Source organism: Mastigoproctus giganteus, chromosome 3 (assembly GCF_048544385.1).
Source record: "Mastigoproctus giganteus isolate SK-2022 chromosome 3, ASM4854438v1, whole genome shotgun sequence".
In the NCBI taxonomy this organism is placed as follows: domain Eukaryota; kingdom Metazoa; phylum Arthropoda; class Arachnida; order Uropygi; family Thelyphonidae; genus Mastigoproctus; species Mastigoproctus giganteus.
In genome coordinates, this window is record NC_143577.1 from 25,953,251 (window position 1) to 25,979,314 (window position 26,064).

At 37.8% G+C, this 26,064-nt stretch overlaps 1 protein-coding gene across 3 annotated transcripts in view; it reads right to left on the bottom strand.

Moving 5' to 3' along the window:
* LOC150087817 (LIM homeobox transcription factor 1-beta) overlaps positions 1–14,570 on the bottom strand; it is a 256,436-nt gene extending 241,866 nt beyond the window's left edge. For all 3 annotated transcript variants that reach the window (XM_090370442.1, XM_090370443.1, XM_090370441.1), the window contains exon 1: positions 14,449–14,570. The gene's annotated coding sequence lies outside the window, so the exon portion shown is untranslated. The remainder of the gene's footprint in view (positions 1–14,448) is intronic.
* Between the last annotated feature and the right edge of the window lie 11,494 nt (positions 14,571–26,064).

The following is a 26,064-nucleotide window of genomic DNA, read 5'->3' on the forward strand; positions in this document are numbered from 1 at the left end:
TGTTAAACATTTGGAAATTTTATATTTCCTTATGTCAATCCATATAATAAAGAATACTCCCATTCAACTTTCATTCATTCATGTAAAAAAGACGATGTTAAAAATTCGCTTCTTTTAACGTATTTGATAGAAATGAAAAATTATCTTTGCTATAAATGAATCTCGTGAAAAAAAACATGTCAAATTTGATTAATAACCAAATGTAGTTCCGAACATTTTACATGTTTTTTCTCTGATTTTTATTTATTTATCAATAGCTTAGTTTTATTATCCTGTTACAGTTATATAACAGGATAATAAAATTAAATTCACTAGTAAAGTGAATCTAATTTTCTAGTGAATCTAATAAGAAAGTAAATCTCTGGCATCTAAGAACGGCTGAAGGTGACATATGTTTAGCATCATATTTTCTTTTCCCAAATAAAAGACGAGCTAGTATATTCATAAACATACCGTAAAATGTTTATATTGTATTCACTGGATATGCAGGTAATAAACATTTTCTTCAATTCTTATTTTCGCTAAGAACTAGCGAACCTTGTAAATTGTCTCTCCCTTCACCGTGATATTACGAGCGGACCGGCTAACCGTTCATAGCGGCATCGCTACCTTGTCTACGTGCCATCCTCTGGCATAGACGCCCGTGAGCAATGGCTAACACTTGACATCAGCTTTCAGGTTAATTCCTAACATGGTATCCAGGGATACGTCAAGTCATAGCAATTAGCTGTTGAACCGTGGTCTCTCTTGGACTGTTCGATGTCTCTTATCCAGGAAAACACGGCGCTGTATATTAGGGGCTCTCAATCGGCGGTGCATATATTTGCGGCAATGCGAGGAGGACGTCCAGGTACTTCGACACCTCTTTGAAAAGAAAATATATGCCTTAAATGCCATACTTCAATTTGGACTCAGCAGGGGTCTGGCGACCAGAAGAACAACGGTACACGACATCACACAACTCAAGATCCCTATACTTTTAAATCTCTGGCCTTTACAGTGAACTGTATCACACCACGATGTAAACTACGCGGAGATGGGGGAACCCTTGGTGCCGTTTGACCCTAAATACACTTTACACTTCAATTTGGAAGTTAGTGGCAGGTGGTACATGGGCTCGAAAATGTTGAAAAACACTGCAGCTACCATCGACTACCAGTTGATGTCTGTAAATCACGTTATTAAAGCAGAATTAATTTTCTTGGTTCATTTTCTAATGAAATACAATTCAATCGCAGTGATGGTAATTTTCAGTGTATGCGACCAGTTGTTGGTGTGTCAGGAGGACAAAGAAAATTCAAGCAAGATGACCAGATTTTTAAAATGTGCGACAGAAGTAAAACGTCATTAAGAACAGGAGGAACAGAAAAAAAAATTTTATTCAATATTTTCTTTGGTTTATTCCAACAATTCTATTAGTAATCACACAAAGGCATTTTTATGGATCATATTCCATTAATGATTTCCAAATACTAATTGCTTTCCATTTTTCATATTTCCTACTGCATGTCTGTTGTATAAAATCATTGCAATTTGTATTGCAATGTTGTAATCATTCATTTTGTGAAATATTCAATATTAATTAACAGTAATTAATATTACAGTATTATGTATTTAGTTTTTAAGACTATTCGAATTCAGAAACGATACGTGCCATTTATACCTCATATTAAAAAATATTGGATAATCCTATACCGCAGACAGTAATCGAATCCTCTCCCATTATTTCTTAGGCCAGCGCTACCTACCCAGACCAATCCAGGAGTTGCGATTCGCCTTTTGCGATTCGTCTAGAAATGTATTATGAAGAAATAGGAATTTTCTTAATCATGATGCAGTTCATGGGCGATTATTTCTAGCTATCGGAATAAAGCAAATTCGGTAGGACTAAATATATAATGCTGGTACAGTAGAAGGACGAGGTCAAAGCGACTTTCAAAGCTTTGACCTCGTCCTTCCTAAAAGATGGTCGTGCAGGAATTCAGGCCTTGTGGGTAGCACAGTTAGTATAATCACCGTTCTCCCGCCTTCGTGGGTAGCAAAGTTGATAGGATCGCCGTCCTCCCCATACCGGGTGGAAAAGACCTGAGTTCGAGTCTCGTGGATGACAGGAGGAATTTTTATGGGCCTTTCACAACGTGGCTGAGTAAGTCGGTCTCAGGCGAAGGTAGAATGGTTTTTGCTTCCAGGAAACTCGAGTTTTTCGTCAAGTAAACAGAAAATCGACTTCAGAACACGCAATTTACAGATAATGCACATGGAGCAATATGGCCTTAGTCGCTAATGCTCCAAAAATCCTACAACAACAACAACAAAAACAGCAACTGTCCTCCCCACACCGGGTGGAAAAGACCCGAGTACGTCAATGACACAAGGAATTTTTATGGGTCTTGCGCAATGTGGCTGAGTTAGTTGGTCACAGGTAAGGGTGGCATGGTTTTTTCTCCCAGAAACTCAGGTTTTGCGTTCACCATAGAATACACTAAATTTATAGACGTGTTATATACGGAGCAATATGGACAAAATTGCTAATGCACCTAAAACCCTAAAACAACCGACTGACCAGGAGTTCAGTCTCCAGAAACTCCAACTAAGCATCTAATTGAATTAATCCGAATGCCTTGAATTCTTTTGTTTTTGCTAACAAAAAAAAAGGAAACGACTTGTTTGTTTCTAAATCCTCCGAAAACATTAAAAGAAAGAAAATTGCAAGAAATAAAGGGGAGAACACAAGATGGCGATATAAAAAAACAAAAAACAAACAGAAGTCCAAAGTAATTGTGTTGAACATTTGGAAAACTGCTATGCTGCTAAATAAAAAGAAAGCTGTTGGATCATTGTCTGAAATGCAAACATGGGCTTAATTTTTTCTTGCCAAGAAAAAATTAATGCATGAAAACAGTACTGCACGTCATAAATGCAATTTTTGTGAAGGAAAGGAAAGGAAAGGGTGGATAAGATAGAAACTGTTCGTTTTTGTAAAGTGTTCTTGGTGATTTCTATGATATGTGAACAGCGTATTCACCTCACAGCATTTGCTATCTCTCCTGTGTTGCGAGAAAAGCTGGCCAAATATCATCTTAAAATGTTCGTATTTTTCGAAATAAAATCATTCTTAAAAATGTTGCCATGAATCTACATTAAACATGTAATTTTCTCAACAGTTTTATTTAAAAAAAAAAAAAAAAAAAAAAAAAGGTTTGCTTTCAGTTTTTCTTATTTAACCACCCTAAGCGTGGCATCTAAAAGAACTCTGCCTCTACACATACGTTACCCTACCAAAAAGAAATCTCGAAATCATAATCGATAAAGTGAAAAGGTGAAAGAAGGGGCATCTTTGTTGTTTGACAGTTAGTAAACCTAAAGGTAGCCTCTTGATCTAAAATTATGCCTATATATCCAAGAAACAGCTTGAGGAGTTGCTCGAATGTTATTTGGACTTTATGATATGAGTAATACATTCCTGATCGGAAACTTTTATTTTTACTAGCTTTTATTTGTATGATTTTGTAAATACATGGCGGGGATTCCAAAGGTTGGCTGGGACCGCATAATACAATAAATAAATATAAAAACTTCCACCGAAAGAAAGTGGCGAACTCGAACAGAGCGATGTCCTTGGGAAAGGTTACGTTGCAGTTGCGGACGCTCATAGCGGTATCAGTGAGTCTGTGATCAGTGCGAAGCTGCACAACCATGATTTGCAATGGTGCCTAAGTCATCGTTCTTGGACCATATAACAGTAGAAACAGGTCCTATGGACCGACACGTTACGTCGCATTACCGAGTCTTTAAATCAGACGATCAGTGTGAGACAGGGAAAGCCACCTTGTGTATTGTAGTCACAGTGATATTCAGAGGAGGCGGAGTAATGGTTTGGACCGTTCATTATAGTGTCATAAATTGTCAATGTGGAGTCGTGCACTGGCATTTTGAACAACTGCATGGTGTTTCCCAATCTGGCAGTTCTCTGGAAACGGATCCTCCAGGTTCCAGTACGACAACGCTCCATCCTATACAGTGAGAAAAGTGTATAAACCTGGTTTGAGGAAAAGGAAGTCCAACAATTTGTCTGGCTGGCGCAGAATCGAGACTTAAATCCGATCGAACACTTTTGCAATGAACTGTAATGTTGGATCAAGTCGCGAGCAATACGCTTTTCTTCTACAGCTGAACAGGCGAGAAGAAGGAATGTACATAGATTCTTATTGCCAGCTGCAAGGAAGTGGTTGAGAGTATACAGATCAGTGCTGTCATTGGACCCAAAAGTATTAATTTATTAAAATTCACCTTATTCGTTCATTAAAATTCGTGCTTCTCAAAAGGTAGTGTCGAATATACTTTTGGTAGGTTAGATAGGATATTTTTAACTTAATTTTTTTTTAATAATTCTCCATACTGTTTTTTTTTTGTTAACAATTATAAATTAATAAAATAAATAAATAAATGTGCCACGTTCCTCTAGAACGTGACATTATATTACAAATTGAATAATCCTTAACATAACCCTTACTGTGTGGGAGAGTTTCAAACATGTGGGTGAATTCAAAATAAATAAATAAAATGTCCTACCATCATACATGCGGTAGTGTTATTTTTTGTATTTTCGAAAAAAAAACTTCTTCCCATATAATATTTAGAAGAAGAAGAATCTTTATTGCAACATTTCTCTCTCATTTCTTCTCTTCACATTTTCACTTCTCTCATTTCTCAATGTAATGAGGAAGTCTAAGTTATCAGTGAAAAAAGTCTAAGACCTTCAAAAAACAATAAGAATGTTTTCTATGACTACAAAAAATCAAAAATTTTAAGGATTTCGAAAATCTAGGTTGGAAAATCTGGGCACTCTTGTACACAATGGACTTTGATATTTTGAAACAGTTATCTATCTTATCCTAATGTTTACTAAAAGCAGATGGCATCGTTACTAAAATGCATTCAGAAACATATAAATGCAAAGATAATACAGTAGCTTCAAAAATTCTGACTTAATAAACCCGAAACTGTTTGAATATTTCTACGAGGATAGGCGACCATATAAAGACAAAGAAGAAATAGGCTGGTCAGACTTCAAAAAACCACCACAGGTGCCAAATTTTTGCATTATGTTTCATTAATAATTTCCAAACACCAATTTCTTTCCTTTATATTATTTTTATTATATGTTTGCAACGTACTCATTCATTTTTCGAGATAGTTAATACTAATTCACAGTACAGTAACTAACAATATGTATTTAGTTTTTTAAAGGTGATTCGAATTCGGAAATCATATCATACCGTAATACCCCATGCCGAATGCGGAATTCGAATCCACGACCTGTATTTCTTAAACAAGTACGTTGGACCAAACCATCAGAGAAATATCAGTATATTTTAACGCATTGTCTTCATGCTGGTGACTGTCATTCTGTGGAGATTATAGGGATCAGGGCTGCTATTGTATTACACTGGTCGTCAAAAAAATATTTTTTTTCGCTGCCTGTTAAAATTCAGGATGATTCTTGTAGATTTGAAGTTGCCGAATTCAAATATGCAACCATATTGCTGTAACTCCCACTAATTTTAAGAGAGAAGGGATTAAAGTCAAAAAGTTTCTATTAAAAAAGAGTTCATATATTTTAAGAAAATATTACATACCGTACTAAATATTGAACAATGGGACTGTTAACCTTATTCTATTTACAAAGATGTTTATCTGATAACAAAACAGTTATTTTGCCGTGCTTTTGTCTTTTATCGTCCACCGGTGTCTTCCGTACGAGATTCCAAGAGTAGTCTGCCAACATTCAAGCCCGTGACTGTTAAATACGGTGCTGTTTCTTGTAATTTGTCTATCTTGTGAACTCCTCTGACCGTTTGGTCGTCCCGGAGTATAAACAGAAAATTTATTTATTTATATTTGGACTCCATTTTCCCTGGTATCTTTCTTTCATTTGAGAAATATCTTGGTGAAACCTTTCACTGTGTTCATCGGAGACCCCTCCCAAGTTTTCAGGAAAAAAGTCTAAATGGGAATGTAGGAAATGAAGCTTTAACTACAGGTCTTGGTCATTAGCTTCTTATAATATTTGAAAACTGAGGGTGATGAGAACTTTTTAAGCACATATCTAAGTTTTTGAACATATTTTATAGGTAATCTGTTGAAATTATTTTAGAGAGAAAATTGATGTCGACCAGTGTTATCTAATAAAAATAAAGAATTATCCGTGAATACTTGGAATATGTGTATGATCTTCAAAACAGGAATTTTCAAAAATCGGAAACGTAATATATCTCCCAGAATGCCGGATTTATGAGATTCTACTCAATTCCATTCATCAAAATAAAGATCAGGGGGTGGGGGGACGGGGAGAGTAAAAATGTAAGTAAAATTCTGTTTTCTTGAACTTTATTGTTGTTGCAGTTATGTTAATGAAAACCTTCCGAAATAATTATAAACTTTGCGAGTTCGTTAGTAGTCTCGATTGTAAACTGCGCATGTAATATAAGATGTACTAGTTGATAATTTTTTTAGCTTTTTGCAATTAATATTACTAAGTTTATATATTGATTTGCTTAGGAATCGTCTTATTTTAAGATATATAGTCAAATATTTAGTAGCTAAATAAATAAATAAAGAAAGAACCAACGAAGTCTTTAACGTCTTTGTAACAAATTCTTGAAAATATACATTAAACATACGGAACATGCGACTTCAGACTGTGTTATAGAACACACTCATAAGAGATGCTGAAAGTGTAAGCCCTCAGTATCCAGACACATCGAGGAAAGATGCTCCAGACTTTGGAAAACTCATGGTGTGGTGTAATCCTTTTAAAATAAATTTTCTGTTTATCCTCGTGGACTGCCACATAAGAGTAGAGGAATTTGCAAGATAGAGGATACAAGAACAGTTCCGTATTTAGCCGTAATGTACCTCCATCAAGTATTTGTTACAGAGGTCATAACGGATTCTCTACGCAGCGGTACTTGTCAAACTTGCTTGCAAATTTTTAAATTGTAATTGCTATGTAAAAGGCGGTTGTAATGAACTATAACTGTAAGAGAGTTCGGTTACAATTAAAAGTCCACATTGGAATATAGCATCCTGCTGGAAAACGTACGATTTCTGAATGGGGGCTTGTGGTTCCATTCTTATAATCAAACCTTAGATGGCAGTTTTTCTTCTCTCTGTTTCATTTACTGGTTTTGTTTATCTGCTCACAAAATAACCTGCCGATAATATGTATATATAACCAACAAATAAACACAGGTAGTTCAAAAATGTGTCTAAAATACGGAAACCGAGCTACGGATAATATGGCAGTTGCAATAGGCATATTACTAGCACCACTGTTGCTCTGTAAGAGAATGCTCATTTTTCGTACCTTGACAGCCTTCTTGGTATTAAAGGAGGTTGTATCACGATATATGTTGAGTGTTTCAGTAAACAGTGGGAATCTGACGAACTTAGTTATGCAAAAACATTATTAGAGATGGAAAATTTTAAACTTTTCTATCTCTAATAACTTCATTTTCTAAATAAATTCAATGAAAGTTTGTCCTTTTGTTGGAAATATATCTTGAAAAGAGAAATAAAAGTTCGGAAACCGACCATGATCATCAAATTTTATGTATTCTTCCAAAAATTAGAATCTTTTCTTTCGCCTAACTTGTCCGAACATGCTCAGATTTCGAGCCTCATCAAGGAATCAATAATCTTGCAATGGCAACAGTAGAGACAAGTCTCTTTTTGACTTGAGTCTAAATGGATCTTATCCCCCCCCCCCCCAGTTGGCTTTCGGTAGAAAACCCTAGAGATGTGGTGGTGGTTGTGATGAGAGATTTCAATGCAAAAATAAAGGAAATGGATGAGAATTATGAGAGGCTAAAGGATTAGAAGGTAAGAATTAAAGATTGAGAAGGACTTGTTTGAACTTGGAGACAAAGTAAGCTGATGATGACATATATTTGAGAATCTTATAAGGTATGTTATACTTGGAAAATGACGTGAAACGAGGAGAAAGATACCAAGTAAGTAACGGTTACAGAACGGTGTGGGAATAGCGTGAAAACTTCTCGTGCATGTCCCTGACCTGATATTAATAGTATATACATACATAATGAATTTAAGAATGGCCTAAGACTGAATGAAATTCAGGATGGATATGAGGAATTATTAAAAGATAAAAATGCGATATTGAATTTATATGGGTGAGGTGGATGACAGGTTAAGATTGAAATCAGGAATGAATATATAAATGATTGAGGATAAATTGATTCTGCATTAAAATTGAATATTTTATAACTGCAACAATTTAGAGCTGCAAAGACAATTGGAATCGATGAGACACCAGTGGAAATATTTGGGGTGAAAAAAAAATCTCTTTATATCCTGGCACGACCACAACGATCAAAGGACTATTACTGGTCATTTCATAAAAAATATTATTAATCGTATTTGGTGAACACGTGGATTCGAACTAGTCAATTCCAACTCGTATACTACTGTACTTCTGCATTGACCATTCAGCTGAGTCAAAATTAACAAAAGTATATATACAATCATATGAGAAGAGAAAATAGTCAGATAATTTTATGACTACTATTGAGATGCCAATGGAAAGAAAAAATGTGCATTCAAACGTAAGGATTTCAGCACAATTAATTTGGTATCTCATGCAGCAAAAGTGATGTTTAAGAATAATGAATAGAGCATTGAGAGAAAGAATGAAAGAAATGTATGTAGGAACAATACGGTTCCTGATGAGAGGAACAATACGGTTCCTGAGAGAGAGAGATAGATAGATAGATAGATAGATAGATAGATAGATAGATAGATAGAGAGAGAGAGAGAGAGAGAGAGAGAGAGAGAGGGGGGGCGGCGAGGGATGCGATAGGAATAATGAAATTTTTAATAAATAAGAATGTTTGTTTTGTCGATTTGGAAAAGCATTTGATTGGGCAAATAGGAAAAAATTGATGAAGGTAATGAACAATATGGAAATTGGTTGGAGAAATAGAAGACTGACAGATAAATTGTATTGGGATCAAAAGGTAATGTTGAGAATAGGTGTAGGTAATACTGGGAAAATGGAAATAGGTAGCATGGTCAGACACGGGTGTTCTCTGTCCTCAACATCGCTGAATGTATGTATATATAGAGGTGTGTAAAGTGGCCACTGAACATATATCTTTCAAGAGGAGCGCGCATTCCTAGGTCTGATCTGAAAAATCTTGACATTGTTCTAAGTGATGTAATAGTTTGTTTGTATTGAGGTTTAATGGCGCATGGACTACGCAGGTCATAATGCGCCAGGATGTAATAGTAAGAAAGAGATGGAGAATGAGGGCGAGCTAAAGAAAGGTGATACAAATGTATATACAATGAAATTTGTAGAAGAAAAATTATACATTACGTTGGGAAGACGAAAGGAAAGTTGATAATATTTTTAAAATTAGTTGATAATACTAGTGAATTAATGCAAATATCGTGACAGTCTTCTAACAACCAATGGGAAAAGTAGTCAGGAAATTACAAATAGAATTGCGCTTGACAAGATAGCATTTGAAAAGAGAAAGAAGATATTTACTGGGAAAATGATTATCGAATTCAGAAAGAGGTCAGATAAATGCTTTGTATAGAGCATGCTTTATAAGGCCGAGACACGGACACTAATATCAGAAGAATTGGAGTTTTTGAGATGTGGGAATGAAGTTTGAAAGGACAAAATGACAGATTAGAGTAGGAGAAAATAGAAATACAATAAAGGCTTAAATAAAGAAGAAGAAAAAAATGAATTGAACATGTAATGAAGGGGGAGGGGTGTTTCTTAAGGGATGTAATTTAAGGGAAGGTTATGGGCAAGAGACCGGCAGAGTGGAATGCTAGATGATTTGATAGAGGCTGATGGTATCATGGGCTGAGGGAGAGAGATAGTGAAAAGGAGAGGAGGAGATATGATTAAGTTCTGGCTGTCATGATGTTTAGGTTAGGTATGTTAAGCGCCAAAGCAACTAAGGCTATGAGATGTCAGTACACTGTGTCTCTGGATGGAACTGCGTGAATATTTCGGTCGGTTTGCAGTTTGCTGGACGAAAAACTCAAGTTTCTGGGGGGGGGGAAGAAAGGAGGGAAAAAAACCCTACAGTGCAACCCTCTCCTAAGGCCGACTTACTCAACCATATTGTGAAAATAATAATAATAATAATACCTCACATACCTCACGACGGGATTTGAACCGGGGCATTTTTCACCCGCTGTAAGGAGGATGAGGAGAGTGTTTTATACACTGTACTGCTCGCAAAGGCTATCACGGATCTACCATGGGGCATAGAGCATATGATTATGACGAATAAAGAGCCAAATATGATTATTATGATTTAGATGAATAACCAGGAAGCGGTTCTAAAAATTTATTTATATTAACTAAGAAAACTTATACTCGGTCAATTTTAACATCATCAAAAATCACAAATTATGTCCACCTGAACGGCATGACAGAAAATTCCATTGGAGTTATAAGATCGTAATACTGATAGACGCAGATAGAACAGCATGAACATATTTATAGCGTGTAACTTTTTTATATTATATAACAAAAAGGATCTACGTATCATATCCTGTATTTATAAGAACAAACTGTAACTTGCGTCATGCAAAATAATTTATTCCATTCAACATCCTTTTAAATTATCATCAGTTGATTTTCAAATTATAAGCTTTGCTCTTATTAATTCGAGTACCACACACACACACACACACACACACACACACACACACACGAAACCTGCCTCAATACCTTTTGAAGAATACTACTTACTTATGATGGTTTAAAAATCTAGAATTTAGGGTTCGTAGACGTAATCGCATGTTCACTTGATCATAAATATGGAGCTGGTTGGATAATAAAAATAATGAAAGACTATATGTGTAGAAAATGCCATTCCTAGGGGTAGGCAGAACGAAGACCATTAAGGAAGTACTGTTTCTGGTAATGAAAGATTCAAAAAACAGAAACTGTCTTGCTTTATTTTCTTGGAGACGTAGTTAAAGAATATGTTTCCTCATGTCGAGACAGGAATTCACTTAGTTTTCTTTCTTTTACTGAGAAAAAAAAAAATTCAGTGATATTTTCCTATTCGCTTCACTATTCAGTTCTAATTTAAGATCGCAATGTAAAATCAGTGCTATTCGTTTTAGACTTTATTATATTGTAGTCAGTTGCGGATCTTAATTCACTTTATATAGTTTCCTCTACAAGTATTTAGCTACCGAAAACATTATTTCAAGAAACCTGCGCATATTTTAGCAATTTCCATCTTAAACTGATCATTCCGAGAACCTTTAGAAACGCCGTGGTACTTGAAAAATTCCATTTTCATGCAGCATAGGCGAACTTTGAACCGAATTGATTTAATAAGCAATTTTTTTCATTCAGTAACAACAATCTTGGGATATTAGCAACTTCATGAAAACTGGAAGATTATTGCATGGCGTACTGTGTATAAAAGCAGTACCACAGGGTGTTATATTTTTGAAGTTGAGAGAAGTTTCAGTTTACTTTTTTCGCTGACTATAGGTTTGGCATTCTCAAGACGGTGGTCATCTTTCAAGGATGCTTTCAAATATTCACATTTTGTTTTGTTTCATTCATATTACATATTGTCATGAATGGAACACAGGGATGAAGGAAAATAACTCATGCGACCTTCATAATACAGTTTTAATTCTGTTGTAATACCGAATTACTTTTAGCAATTGTTTAAGAGAAATGGCGAAAAAGCACACCTTCGAAAATTACCTAAATTTAAAGAATGTGAGAGAAGTGACAACAATCATCTCATTTCGAAGTCAGTGAATAGTTTTCAGTGGAAACAAATCTTCATATTTTTCCAGTGATTTCCCCATATAAAAATATTCAAAACTTTTAAGCGTAACCGCACTACTAGATCTCACTCAGCATACGTCCAGAATTCGAGTTTCAAGAATGAGCGGTAGTTTGTTTACCCACTACCAAAATGTGAAATATTTCGTTATGATCTGTTTTGAAAAAGTTTAAGTGTCCTCATCAGCAATTAAAGAATGAGTGAAGAGGCCCTCATACTTGAAACTTGTGCTCCTAGTAGACAGCCTTCAGCTGATGCTTAACTGCGAATCATTCCTTTTAGCTTTGGGAGGAGACGTTAAACAACAAACCATTGATTCTAGGATTCAAATATAGTTCTTGCATTTTTCAAACCATTAATTCTAGAATTCGATTTGCATTTTTGATATGAAAAAAGCTGAGGCATAAAAATAGCATAAAATTACACGCACGCACTGACTCATTCAAAATCATGAACAATATGATATAAGGAAACTGGCATAAACGTAAAAGATTGAGTTTGAATAGACGGTATCGCCTATACCTAACGTATTGGTAATGTGAGGTATGCCCTTCCATATTCCACAGTACTCATGATGGAACGTGTTGGTTTTCTCTACAAGTGTTGAGTGGGCATGGGGAAAAGAGACAAAAATATACAAGACCACTTCTATAAAATTGTCTACAGATCACAAATGAATTCTTTTTATAGCAAAAGATCGCCTTTTGTATTCATGCAATTAGTACCATGAACTGAAAACTCAAATGACTACCACAATTACGGCTTGAAAACGCTCATCGCATAACTACAAGAAACACACAATAGTGGGACGTAACGGGACAGCTCAAGTGGAGGCCGAATCGGCAAGTAATACAGGGTCGGACGTTAAGTAGGTTTGGAATAGGGGATGCTACAAGTACTAGGCACAATAGTTCACTTGAGAGAGGGGACCCGTGTGGAAAGGGAGGAGAAAAATCTCTCCGAGTGCACCACCCCTCCTCTTTCGACTAAGTATTCTCGTAGCATAAAATGCTACCATATGTTGGGCATATTTCCCTCCCAAATGGATTTGATAGACTCTGGCTTTGGAAAAATATAGGCTGTACCCTCAAACACAGGCCTATTATGTTTCAGGGGAAAGCTGATCGTCAGTCACCCCCAACTGTATTGGGCCAACTTGGTCACAACAGAGATAACTGCAGACTGAGGAATTTTTGATTTAGTTCCAGTTCGTATACGAGCTTTTATACAAAACCCAGAAATGATGAAGTTTTGTAGCTGGACATTGACGATTTAAGTATCAGATTGAAATACTGCACTCCAGGTAAAATTTTGGAAAAATAATCGATCATTTTTCAAAAATTAACGTGGAGTGCAGTGTTTTTCATTATTTACATTAGTTATTCTTGGGAGAAAGACACATTGGATATTCTTATGTATGTCTTTCTCCCAAAAAAGTGGCGATTTAAAAAAATATTTTTTCGTACCTGTTCTTTCTTACATAAAATCCGAATAATTACATTATACTGTATTAAGGGCTGTGCTTAGTCAGACTGTGAGTGTCTGTAGGACTGAGGAATTTTTGAGGAAGTTTTATCCAAACCCCTGAATTTTTTTTTTTTTTTTTTTTTGATGAATTTTTATAGCACATCAACGATTAAAGCAAAACTTAGATATATGTTTTTGATTTAATATCAAATCAGAACGATTCTTATTTAATGTTTCTCATATGAAAAGATCCGCTATTAAAGGTTTTGAAAAGACAAAGAGATATCATCAGCCGATTATTATCATCAATAGAGATATCATCAGCCGAGATAAAACAAAACGAAAGGAGGAATAAGGCAAATAAAAAGAAATATCGCAAAAAAAAAAAAAAAAAAAAAAAAAAGGAATGATATCTCTAGAGGGGTAAGGTCTTGAGATGAAAATGAAGTGATATGCAAAGATCTGTGGGATTCTGGAGTTAAAACGGAAGATGTTGGGTTGTTTAGAATAAGTATAGAGGCAGCTGAGGCCATGAGGCGTCATTGTATCTAGTATATGAATTGCGTGTATTTATGGTCGGTTATCTTGTTTGCAGGATGAAAAACCATAACTTCAGAAGAGGTCATAAAAGTTCTTTTGGGTAAAAAGAAAATCGAACCCAGTAATTTAACTCATGTTGGGGAAGAACACCGATCGCAGCCACTGTGCTAACCACAAAAACCAAAGGAAGATGTTCAGGACACAGAAAGAAGTGAAGAGAAATGGTCCGAGATGGGACAGTCCGGAATCAAACTGCGAGAAAAGAGAGGGTTCTGAATGTTATGTATGTCGTTTATCTAGAATTATATAATAATCGTTAGTCTAATTTATGCCAATGGTTTTTATATTTGCGCTTCAAACCACTCGTGAGAATTTTATTATTTTTAATTATTGCGCAATGTTAATCCAGGATACGCGAATGAATATTTATTCATAATTTTATGAACTACGATTAATGATTCATTATCTAAAACTAAATATTTAGCACTACATGCAGCATTTTTTAAAATCCCATTAAACTTTGAAGCGACTTGTACGAAACTAAAAACTTTGACAGATATCGAAACCCTACCTGTATAGTTTCCAGACGTATCGAACCCGGGACAGGTGGCACACAGCACACTAAACCACTGCGCACAACACAACACCACAAGTCGCTATCGCCTTTCGAACTATCTCCTCATCAGAACTGCCTCCACCCTCTGGCTCAGCAGCTGACAGCTTGTTGGAGGTTTGTGTTTCGTACATGAGCGCGGACTTGACGCGCAACACAGCGCTAACCCCACTCCTCGGGCCTACAGCCATTTCCCGAAACTCGGAGAGTGGCGGGACAGTGCTTCCGGTAAGAGGGAAGGCGTTATTTAAGATCCAATGACAAGATGACTGTGCACACACGTGATGCAATAGGCGGTCCTTCACAGTTCTCGCTTGGTCGAAAGGAGGGATGAAGTATCATAGTAATGGGGGAATCGGACTATGTGGAGGCGGACATTTTTCTAACAACCTCTGACGTCAACATTACAAAAAAGGGACTCTCGGAACCCAGCAGACCTTACGGTAAAGAAGCTAAGGGTTTAACCTTGAGATCTTCGGTAATTGGTTAGATTTATGCCATGTAGGCATATCGCGAACAGGGAGTATAACAGTAGAAAGATGCGAATCATGTTGTCTTCAGATTAAAAGGATCTCTACTGTTTTAAATTAATAAAACTGATACTAAATGACATTACAAAATGTTGCGTTTTAAATTTGTGCAGGTCTGTAGTTTCGTAAGACATTTATTAACGAAGGAGTTTGCTTTGGTCCTGGTACGCATTCGAATCCGTATGCTGGCAAAAGATCGCTGTTATCAGAAGCGATATGAAGTTCTTTGACATCTTAGGTGAGATGTCGGTTAATGTCCATAAAATTGAACTTTTGTTTAATTTGTAAAAGCAAGGCATATTGCTCTTTCATTCTTGTGTGGAACTGAAGGCCTTTGGGGCATTGGTTCGCCACTAAACTTCATGATTATATATATACTGTATTTGCATTTGTATGTACATCTTTCTGATATAAGAAGGGTGGAAAGGAAAGGATGGATTGTCATAATGAAGATCATAATCGCAATTTATTAAGTGAATAAACGCTGACTTCATTTTTTTCAAGTGTGTTGTGAGGGAAATATGCCCAACACAGTTTAAATCTCTTCCACGATTCCATAGTGTTTATATAAGTAACAGTGACTACTAATTTTCGACGTCACGGTCTTCACGTTTAAAAAAGAATTAATCGTAATTCTAAAAAGCAGTACATAAAAATAATTCTTATAAATTGGGAAAAAATTTTCAAATTTAAGATGTAAATCATCATAGTTGCATTCATTTTAATTTTATATTGAGGGTGACCTAACTATAACGCCAGGATGGTCGAGTGGTGCACGGCGCTAGACTTAAGATCTAGTTCTCATAAGAGGGCGTAGGCTCGAAATGCACTCCTGGCAAATAAGTTTTTTGATTTGTAAAAATTTATTTCCAAATCATCAATTTATTTTTTACGGCCACCGTAGCCGAGTGGTCAAATGCGAGGGTGCATAAGTACACGTGCTTTGAGTGACCGGGGTTCAAGCTTGTGACTACTAAATACGGTGCTGTTTCTCATATTCTCTCTATCTTGTGAACTCCTCTGACTGTGTGGACGTTCCGGAGTATAAATAGAAAATTTATTGTTTTTGTAATGTAGGTTTTAGAGAGCATATATGAAAAGCTGCCATCAGTTTGAGATATTGTAGATAAATGTTTGTTTGCTCAGGTCGTCCCGGAATATAAACAGGAAAAAATAAAAAATAAAAATAAATAAAAAAGGTAAAAAGGTAAAGTACAGCCATTATCAACCCACTGCAGGATGGAAGCCTCCTCAACAATTCATGCTGAGGGAGATGGACCATAATCTGCCACGCTGGTCCAGTGCGGGTTGGCAGAGTTTGTTCAGAAGGCAGTTTAAATGAAAATACATTTATTTCTAGTTACACTGTAGAAACTAATAAAAGCTTTTTTATTTTTCGTGATTATTGATTACGAAGTGTAATTACGCTAGTGAATGAATGAAATTCTTACTTGCTGACACAAACCCACACGCTCATTACTATTATTATTATTATTTGGGCCTTTTTTTTTTTTTTTTTTTTTTCCCGAATAAATATCCCTACACAGCTGTCTATTAGGACAAAAAGTTATGTGCCTCCAGTGAGTTGAGATTTCTAGCATTTTTTTTCCAGCCTAGTGGTCAGGCGCGCGGGTGCATAAGTACACGTGCCTTGAGTGACCGGGGTTCAAGCTCGTGACTGCTGAATACGGTGCTGTTTCTTGTATTCTGTGTATCTTGTAAAACTTCTTCGACCGTTTGGTCGTCCTGGAGTATAAACAGGAAAAAAAAAAAAAAAAAAAAAAGACTTAGTTGGTTACCAGTCTTGTAGCGAATTGTTTTTTTTTTTTTTTTTTTTTTTTTTTCAGAAGTCCTCAGTTGTGTTGGCTGTTGGCCCCTTCAATACCAAAGTTCCAGAAGTCATTTAAAAGACAATCTTCGTGTTCCTTCATATTGAGAACGATTTCAGTTGAGATGGGCACTTCGAATGTAAGGCAGCTAAAGCAATGAGGTGCCAGTATATATACTGGCACCTCATTGCTTTAGCTGCCTTACATTCGAAGTGCCTTTCATCTCTGATCACTCTTCGCCTATTTTGTATTCTGGATGATAAACTGAGTTACTGGTAGAAAAGCCACGTTCTTTCCATAGACAGGATTCAAATCTAGTCGTTTCCACACACACACACACACACACACACACACACTGGAAGTCACAAGGACAAACCAAACTGAATATGTGCCTGGAAACATCTGCAGTTTGTCAGAGAAATTCTCAGTTCGAAATTTCAAAATTATCTTTTCCACACACACTAAAATCACACGAAAAAAAAAAAAAAAAAAAAAATCTGGATATGCTTCTGGGATTTCAAAATCACTTTCCATTGCAACTGCTAAGCCAAGCCGGCTGGCTCTGAATGAAGATGGGAGTCTTCACTATTTCAGTTTGATCACACGAGAACAGGAACTAGCACCAACAAATATCATTTTGTTAACGGGCACATCCTGGCATTATTTAAACATTTATCAGTCTTCGTCTTCACGGTAGCACAGTTGGTATAATTGCGTCTTCCCCTACACCGGGTTGGTAAAGAACTGAGTTCGAATCGCGTCGATGACGTGAGGAATTTTTGATGGCCTTTTTCACAACGGGGCTGAGTTAGTCGGTCTCAGACGAGGGTAGCATGGTTTTTTTCTTCCCGAAACCCGGGTTTCATCCAACGTACAGCAAATCGACCACAGAACACACAAAATTTACAGACAATATATACGGCGCAGTGTGACCCAAGTCGTTGATGCACCTTAAATCCTACAGCTACCAGTCTTCACAATGAGAAATCTGATTTCTACCAAGTGGTGTAGGCAGTTCCGCTTACGTCATGATCAGAATGGGAATCAGTGGTGAATGATTTTGTTAGTTTTTCTTTTCTTTTTTTTCTTTCTTTCTATTTTGTTACTGTTTATATTATAAGTCTGTGCGGTAGCACAGTGGTATCGTCACCGTCCTCCCCACACCGGGTGGAAAAGGCCCGAGTTCGAATCTCGTCGATGACGCGAGGAACTTTAATGGGCTTTTTTCACTCCGTGGCTGAGTTGGTTGGTGTCAGCCGTAGATAGCAAGGTTTACCCCCAGAAACTGGGTTTTTCGTTCGGCAAAGCAGGCATATCGACCAGAGAACACACGCAATTTACAGACACAATACACATGGGTAGTTGAATTAACATTCTGGGTGACCCTAATAAATAGTCTGTTCATGTTAAAAAAACATTACAATATCTATTTATCCATTAATTTCGTCTTCATCTTAATACATATTTGGTTTCTCCCTTCTGGAGTAACATAGGTACAAATGTTTCATCATAGACCTTGCCACCTTAATAGCGTTATCGCTGGGAGATCTACTACCACCAGTCTCCTTCAAACATTGTTTCCCATACAAGAAGCTTTGAATTCTCGAACGCAGCTTAACATAATTTATCTTGACGTTAAATCTGCATATGATAGGATTTCCATTACATCTTTACATCCTGAAGAACTACTTCAAGATCTTCGATAACCTCCTCTCTGTACTCAAAAAAAGTTTGCAGGAAAGACGACTCCTTGTTGAGAACAGTGGTCTCTCGCGATCGTTTACTGTCTTCAGAGGGGTTCCACAGGGTGGCGTTTTGTCATCAGTGCTGTTCACAGCAGCTTTGGAACCTCTGCTAGCAAATTTCCAAAATATGACATCGTATGCCGACGATCTGAAGCTTTTCATTCTTTCGGATCAGCCGGAGCAAGCGCTCTCTATCCAAAGAGCTGCAACAAAACAAATCTCTGAGATAAGCAGCTTTCTTCAATATATTGGTCTTGAACTAAATGCCAAAAAATCTGCCCGGATGACGTTTACAAAAAGGATAAAAATAATTTCAATGCACATCTCTATAAATGGACATCAAATTAAACTTGTCAACTCTCATAAGGATCTAATCAAGGTCTAATCTAATCTGGGATTCGAACCTGCTTTTTAGGAGCAATTCAAGGAAGATAGAAACAAATTCTTCTCAGCCCTTTGGTCAGCTCGACAGGAACTGGTGCGTTACCGCAATAGCAAGCTGACAACTAAGTATATCCGATCTCGTGTAGTACAGGTGGCTCTCTACTCATCGAAATCTGGTCCTCTGCCCCTCCAACCTACCTTCAGCAGTTCTTGGGGATTCAGTATTGACTTCTTAGATACCTTAATAGGACTTCAAGCCATCCCCTTACTATCTCTAGGGGTATACTACATTCGCTGCATGGAATGACCCCTTGGAAGCAGTTCATCACCACTCGCAACACAATTACCCTCACTAAGCTCATTTCCGGTAAACTAGACGCTCCCAGCATCGATAGCCTTATCATCCTGCCCAAGAATAAGAAGAATAAGGCAAACATCTGTGATCCGACTTGCCCTCAACTAAATCAGCTCGCTCAGTCATATGTTCCCAGCAAGCACGATTGGACTTCTCAATGACTTAAACATCAACCCTGAAGCAATTTGCGTTGACAAGGCCTACAGAACAAAAGTTTTTGCAGATACCTATGCTATCTTGCAATTTTAGACCTTCATTTCACCATCGTCCTACGTGGCTTCTGTAATTGAGGATGATCTGTGCTCCTTCTCCTGTTCCAGTCAGCCTACAGCATCCTGCCGGCATCCCCGCACTCTGCTTGGACAGACGCTGACTGTATATTAAGTATTTAGGTCTTACATATTGTCTTCGCTTTGTATCTCCTCTATCTTTATATTTGTATATTTTATATTACCCAATATAGATTTTGTATTGCTGTCTAGGGGTGAATGTAACTTTTACTTCATCTGAATTAAATAAAAAATAAAACACTGTGCTGCCACTTTATTAGGTACACCCCTGCTGTGCACACAAATAAATAAATATTCTGTTTACACTCCAGCACGACAACCAAGTCAGTAGAGTACAATAAATCGCCAATACAAATATTATCGTATTTAGTAGTCACGAGCTTGAACCCCGGTCCACTCAAGGAACGCGTGCTATGCACTCTCGCTCCAGACCTGGGCTACGTCAGGCCCCAAATAGTTTGTCCCACAACGTTGCAAGTCACATGACCACAGTTGTGGATATAAATACAGCCGAACAACCTTTCTAGTATCAGTTAAGCTTACAAACCGTAGAAAGAATGGGGAAAAGGAGTGATCTAATGGACTTCGAACGTGGCATGGTAGTAGGTGCAAGGCGTGCTGGACAAAGCATCTCTGAAACGGCAGTTCTCCTGAACTTTTCACCCACCACAATTTCAAGGGTGTATCGAGAGTGGTGCAACGAACAGAAAACATTCTCTCAACGGCACTCCTCTGAAAGAAAATCGCTTGTTGATGAGAGTGTAGAGTGTAGAGTGTATTTAGTGTCAAGCGGCACCAGGGGTTTCCCCCAACTCCGCGTGCTTGTTGATGAGAGAGGTCAGAGGAGGATGGTTAGAATTGTGCAAGCATACAGACGGGCTACAATGTCGCACATCACGTCAGAATACAACCTTGGTGCGCAGAACAAAATATCGCAACGGACCACTAGTCGCACTTTGTCGCGAATGGGCTACAACAGCCGACGGCCATATCGCGTACCTTTGTTATCAATGAAGAACAAGAGCGCACGCCTCCTGTGGGTACAGCAACACCAGCACTGAACTATCGAGGATTGGAAAACAGTTGCTTGGTCTGACGAGTCGAAGTTCCTGGTGCATCATGTTGATGGAAGACTCAGAATTTGGCGAAAACAACGTGAATCCATGGACCCGTTATGTCTGACGACTACTGTGCAAGGTGGTGGGGGCAGTGCTATGGTGTGGGGAATGTTTTCTTGGCACATGTTGGGTCCATTGATACGCATAGATTCACGTCTGAATACCACATCGTTGCTGACCAAGTGCATTCGTTCATGTTGACAGTTTATCCTCAGTCGGATGGTTACTTCCAGCAGGAAAATGCGCCGGTGCACAAAGCCCGAATCACTATGGAATGGTTCCAGGAACATGACAATGAGTTTTCTTTGCTACAGTGGGCTGCTCAGTCCACGGATCTCAATCCTATTGAACATCTTTGGGATGAGCTGGAAAGGGCTGTTCGCTGCAGGCCTTCACCTCCGTCGAATCTCAAGGAACTGCGTGACACACTCATTTCTGCATGGTACTCCATTACTGCATAACGTTTTCGGTATCTTGTTCAATCCATGCGTAGACCAATTCAGGTTGTTTTGAAGGCTAAATGAGACTCAACACGCTACTTGGTAGGTGTACCTAATACAGTGGCGGCACAGTGTATATATGCGATATAAAGTAGACCATAAAAAAGCTACCCAACACAACTTAATTCTGTCCGAAACAAAAGGTTAAAGTTGCTTTTGAAGGACCCTGACAATGTTTGACACTTCTAAGAAGTTACACCTCTTATCTAAATTGATCTTAAATGAAATGATGAGGGTTGTTTAGTGTTCTGCTTTGCCATTCACTCACTAATAATTCAGCTAGAACCAGCGTTGTACTGCCTGTCATTTGGGCTCTCAAAAACCAAATTGCCAACTGTAAGATACATCATAAGCCAATACTTCCATGTCAAAAGTGTTAGTACTGGACACGGAAACACATTAGATATCCCACACATACATTTAGTTAACTTTGCATTAACAACCCACCTAATAACTCGTGGGAACACATTTTTCCGTAATACAGCTCGTACACATCTTTGCAGCCGGAATTGTCTGAAAACACTGTCATCATGAAGGGGTGTACTTGGTTGGCGACGATAGAAAGGTAGGCGTTTTCATTGAGCCGTTGATTAACGGTGAACAGAGGACCGAGGGCATGCCACGAAAACAGTCCCCAAACCATAACACCATTGCCTATAGCCTGCCGAACACCAACATGTGTTCCAGGTACCATGACCTCATGTTACTTTCTCCAAATGCGGATACATCAATCAGCACATATTCTTCTCTATGCGTATGGGTACTCGTGACGGCCATTGACTGCCATAACCTATAGAAGCTAATATCCGGCGTATAGTCCATGTGGATCGCGCTGAGCTGGAGAGACTCCCGGTGCCGCTCAATATCCACATAGACAATAAGTCTATGTGGATATTGAGGTCAAGCCTATGAGGTCTTGGTATTGAGGTCTTGCTGTTCCTACGTTGTACTGGATGGTTAGCTGAACCACTGTGCTTTGTTGCTCCTGTGTTGTGAAACGAGAACATGATGCTCATCACGGGCATCGACCGTACGTGACTGATCCACCTGCCAACTTTTTCTGGTTGTTCGACCGCTGTTGAGCCAGTCGCAGTAGACTTGTGATACCACAGAACGGGAAGACTATCATGTTGGCTGGCTGTTGTCGAGGTACTGGCACTTGCATATCTTTCTCTCACATGTTCTACGTTAGAAGTCAGAAAGATCTCGAGCAGACCCATTCTTCCTTGCAGACACCAAAAACTGATCACCACGTGTGCAAATTAAAGTCTTATATCTTCAGTTCTCGACTTTGATTCTTCACCAGCGTTACAGGCCATTCCTTCACAAGGGAGTGTTGCTAATGTAAAGCTAACTCAGTGTATATGGTAATGGTTAGATGTACTCGTACATGATGCTGCCTGCATCTTTAATTGTTCCCGAACTGAAACTAATGAGGGAGTATTGATTTATCACACCTGTGGCAAGGGTGTAGAGAGAGAGAGAGAGAGAGAGAGAGAGAGAGAGAGAGAGAGGATGGGTAGGCAGGTCAGTTGCCCCTGACCCGGTCCACCACCGTAATATAGAAAAGCGGAATCGGAAGGGAAAGGCAGGCTTGGTGGGCCTGTTTGTTCCGGTCCGGCCTGTGAGAAAATTATCCGGCCGTATGAATGTTATAATGTTAGTTGGTCATATGAATGTTATGTAATATAATTATGTTCATTATGAACCATTTGGACATTACTGGAAAGATCCTAAATGGCCATCAATGATAGGAATGGTAAAATAAATACATAAATATACAGGTTAATGCATTACCATGCATCATTTCCGTAGCCGAGTGCTCACATGTGTGCACAGTAATACACACATTTTAGCTGACTGTAGTTCTAGCGTATGCTAAATATGGTGATGTTCTTGTATTCCCTCTCTGTCTTGTAACCCTTCCCCTCTGACTATGGGGCCGCCCTGGAATGTGCACAGAAATTTTATTTATATATTTCTTTGTTTCACTACAACTCATATTGACCTTCACAACGAGTTGCCTCACTGTTATACCTCGAATAAGTAACACTTCCGATGGTTTCTCCCATCCACTGGGCCCTACCCAGTGGATAGGTAGGAACCTAAAATATAAGAGCTGACAACGGTCCAGTGGTAACGTATTTTACAATATGAAAGATATCAAAAGTTTTGAGGTTTATAGCCGTAAAATTCTACAAGTTTTGATAGCAACAGATTAGAGAAGTCGTTCTCCTACAACAAGTGAGAGGTTATAAGTATTTTATAAAGTATGTATATCAATCGTTTGTTCCTTTAAATAAGATATATTTTAACACAGTTTATGTTAAAGCTTGTTAAATTATGTGAAATTTAATTAGTTAATGAAATTATAAAATAATTGGATCGTCTTATGAAGAAAAATATGACTTTCCTTAACATTATCGGAAAGAATAATGTAAAATCATTCATCTTCCCACTGTGTAGCAGTCTAAGGATTAGCCAATCACTTATCAACTGATTTTAATGATAATAATAGCCCAGTGGTCAATAAGAGAGTGTGGTAGTACACGCAATTTATGGTCTTGGTTGATCGTGGTTCTAATGCAGGTGACTACTAAATAGAGTAATGTTCTTGCATTCTCTATCTCATAAACTCTTCTGAACTTATGTAGCAGCTCCGAAGTTAGTGGTGTGCATAATCGAATGATTAGTAATGAAATAATTAATCGATTATGCAAATCAATCGATTATGAAATCGAAAAACACCAAAAGTAAAAAAAAAAAAAAAAAAAAAAAACAGCGGAAGGATTCGAACTAATGTTTTTAAAAGTAAACAGAGAGAGAGAGAGAGAGAGAGAGAGAGACATAATCGATTGCTTCGATTATGACCTCTCGATTATTCCCCTCATCATCCAGAGGGGAATAATCGAGAATAATCGATTCCCATCCTGTTTATCCAATTTAGAATCCTGGGAATACAGTGAGAAATTTAAACATGTCTTGGGCGCCGAAACCAAATGATTGAACCATATTATGATGGGATCGCATATTTCGACATGGTTAGTAATAAGATTTGCAAACATACAAACATGTCTTTTTCCGATTCCTCCTGTATGCCTCAATGATATGGTCCTCTGCTTCCCTTAACTAACATCAACGCTTTATGGATATCGAATAGTGGATAGTAAGTGGTTAAACCATGTTACTGTTCACCTTTAACCATCTCGAGATCTATAATGTATGCTAACCTTGGTTGCAGCCAGTGGCGGATTCAGGGTAGGGGAACCGGGACACGTGCCCCCCTGTCATTCTTCGGAAAATATACACCAATCGTTTAAATTCCCTGTAGCTACAAAAGAGTTTTTTTTTTTTTTTTTTTTTCATTGTTAACATAGGATTTTATATAATTTTGCATTGTGACTCAGCTATTTTCAACTAACTACAGTTGGCAACACTGATGCTAATGTCATCGATATTTTAGTGCACAAAATGGTGTCTCCCCCTGTCACAAATGGTGCCCCCCTGTCACAAATGGTGCCCTCCTGTCATTTTTTTTCTGGATCCGCCACTGGTTGCAGCCCTTAGTATCAGTTGCTCATGACAGAAAATCTACGTATCCTTCTCAACTCCTCACCGATCGTCTTGACTCCCCAAATATCCACAATCTTGTTGCTCACCGTGCGCTGTCCCGCGTCCTTCGCGATGATGCATGGATTTCCCCAAAGAAGCTCATTACAGAATTTAGCCATACTTAGTTTTTTTTGCTGTTAAACCCTCCAAACGTACAACCACCCTGAAGATTGATCCATAGAAATTCTTTGATGAGAAAACCTACAGATTTCATAAGATACAAGATATGTGCCACCTAATACAGTTGTAACAGTTTCCAGATCATTCCCTTCAAAATGGAATCTCTGGTTAACCCCACTTTGCGCTTCTGCTGAAGAGAATATTAACCTATGTTTTAAATTATTATTTGTATATATTTACTGTTTGTTTGTTTGTATGTATCACCTCCCACCCCCAGCAGAAGGCTGTTTAGGAGTAAACAAACCGCAATAAATTGATTTAATAATAATGGTAATAATGCTGGAATGAAAGGCCTTCATCCCAGATCAGTTCCAAATCAATATGAAATCTGACCCTTTGGGCTTTTTTTCCTCCAATGATGATCTCGATTCCGCGTTTAGTATTCTTGTTAATGAACGTTATTTGTGCAATTTTTGCAGGATTCTAGAGATATACATGCAGAGTATTTTGGAGACCATTACGTTTCCAAAAAAATTGGTGTTAATTTAAGAAATGATATTTTCCCATCTTTAACCTTAATCGTAATATTTCTGGACACACAAGGAATAACTTCAAAAAGTAACGGTTCCATTTTCACCGCTTCTCCCTTTCCCGAATAAGAGTACTGCGTATGTTATGCTACCTTAGAATGGATACATTTATATATTTCCATCTCTGCTAGCTTAGTTTTTCACCTCTGCCACTGGGGATACGGGAGATATCGGCACGTAGCAATCGAAAATGGCGGTACCTGGAGATCGCGTTGCAAGCAGACAGCTGTGATCGAATATTTTATTGCGGAAGGAGAAGAGCAGATAGCAATCCACAAACGTGTCGTGAACAGTACATAGAGGGCGCTATCAGCGTGCAGGCAGCGAGCAGATGGTGGATTAACCTGGTTGAGACGGGTGTTATTATTTTATTTTATTTTTTTTTTTTTTGCCAAATACCATGAAGATTATTATTAACTCAATATGGATCTGAAGGTAACGTTTTGAATCTAATGATGACGTGAAGGATTTTTATCTGTGGCTGTTCATGTAGGCTGTTCA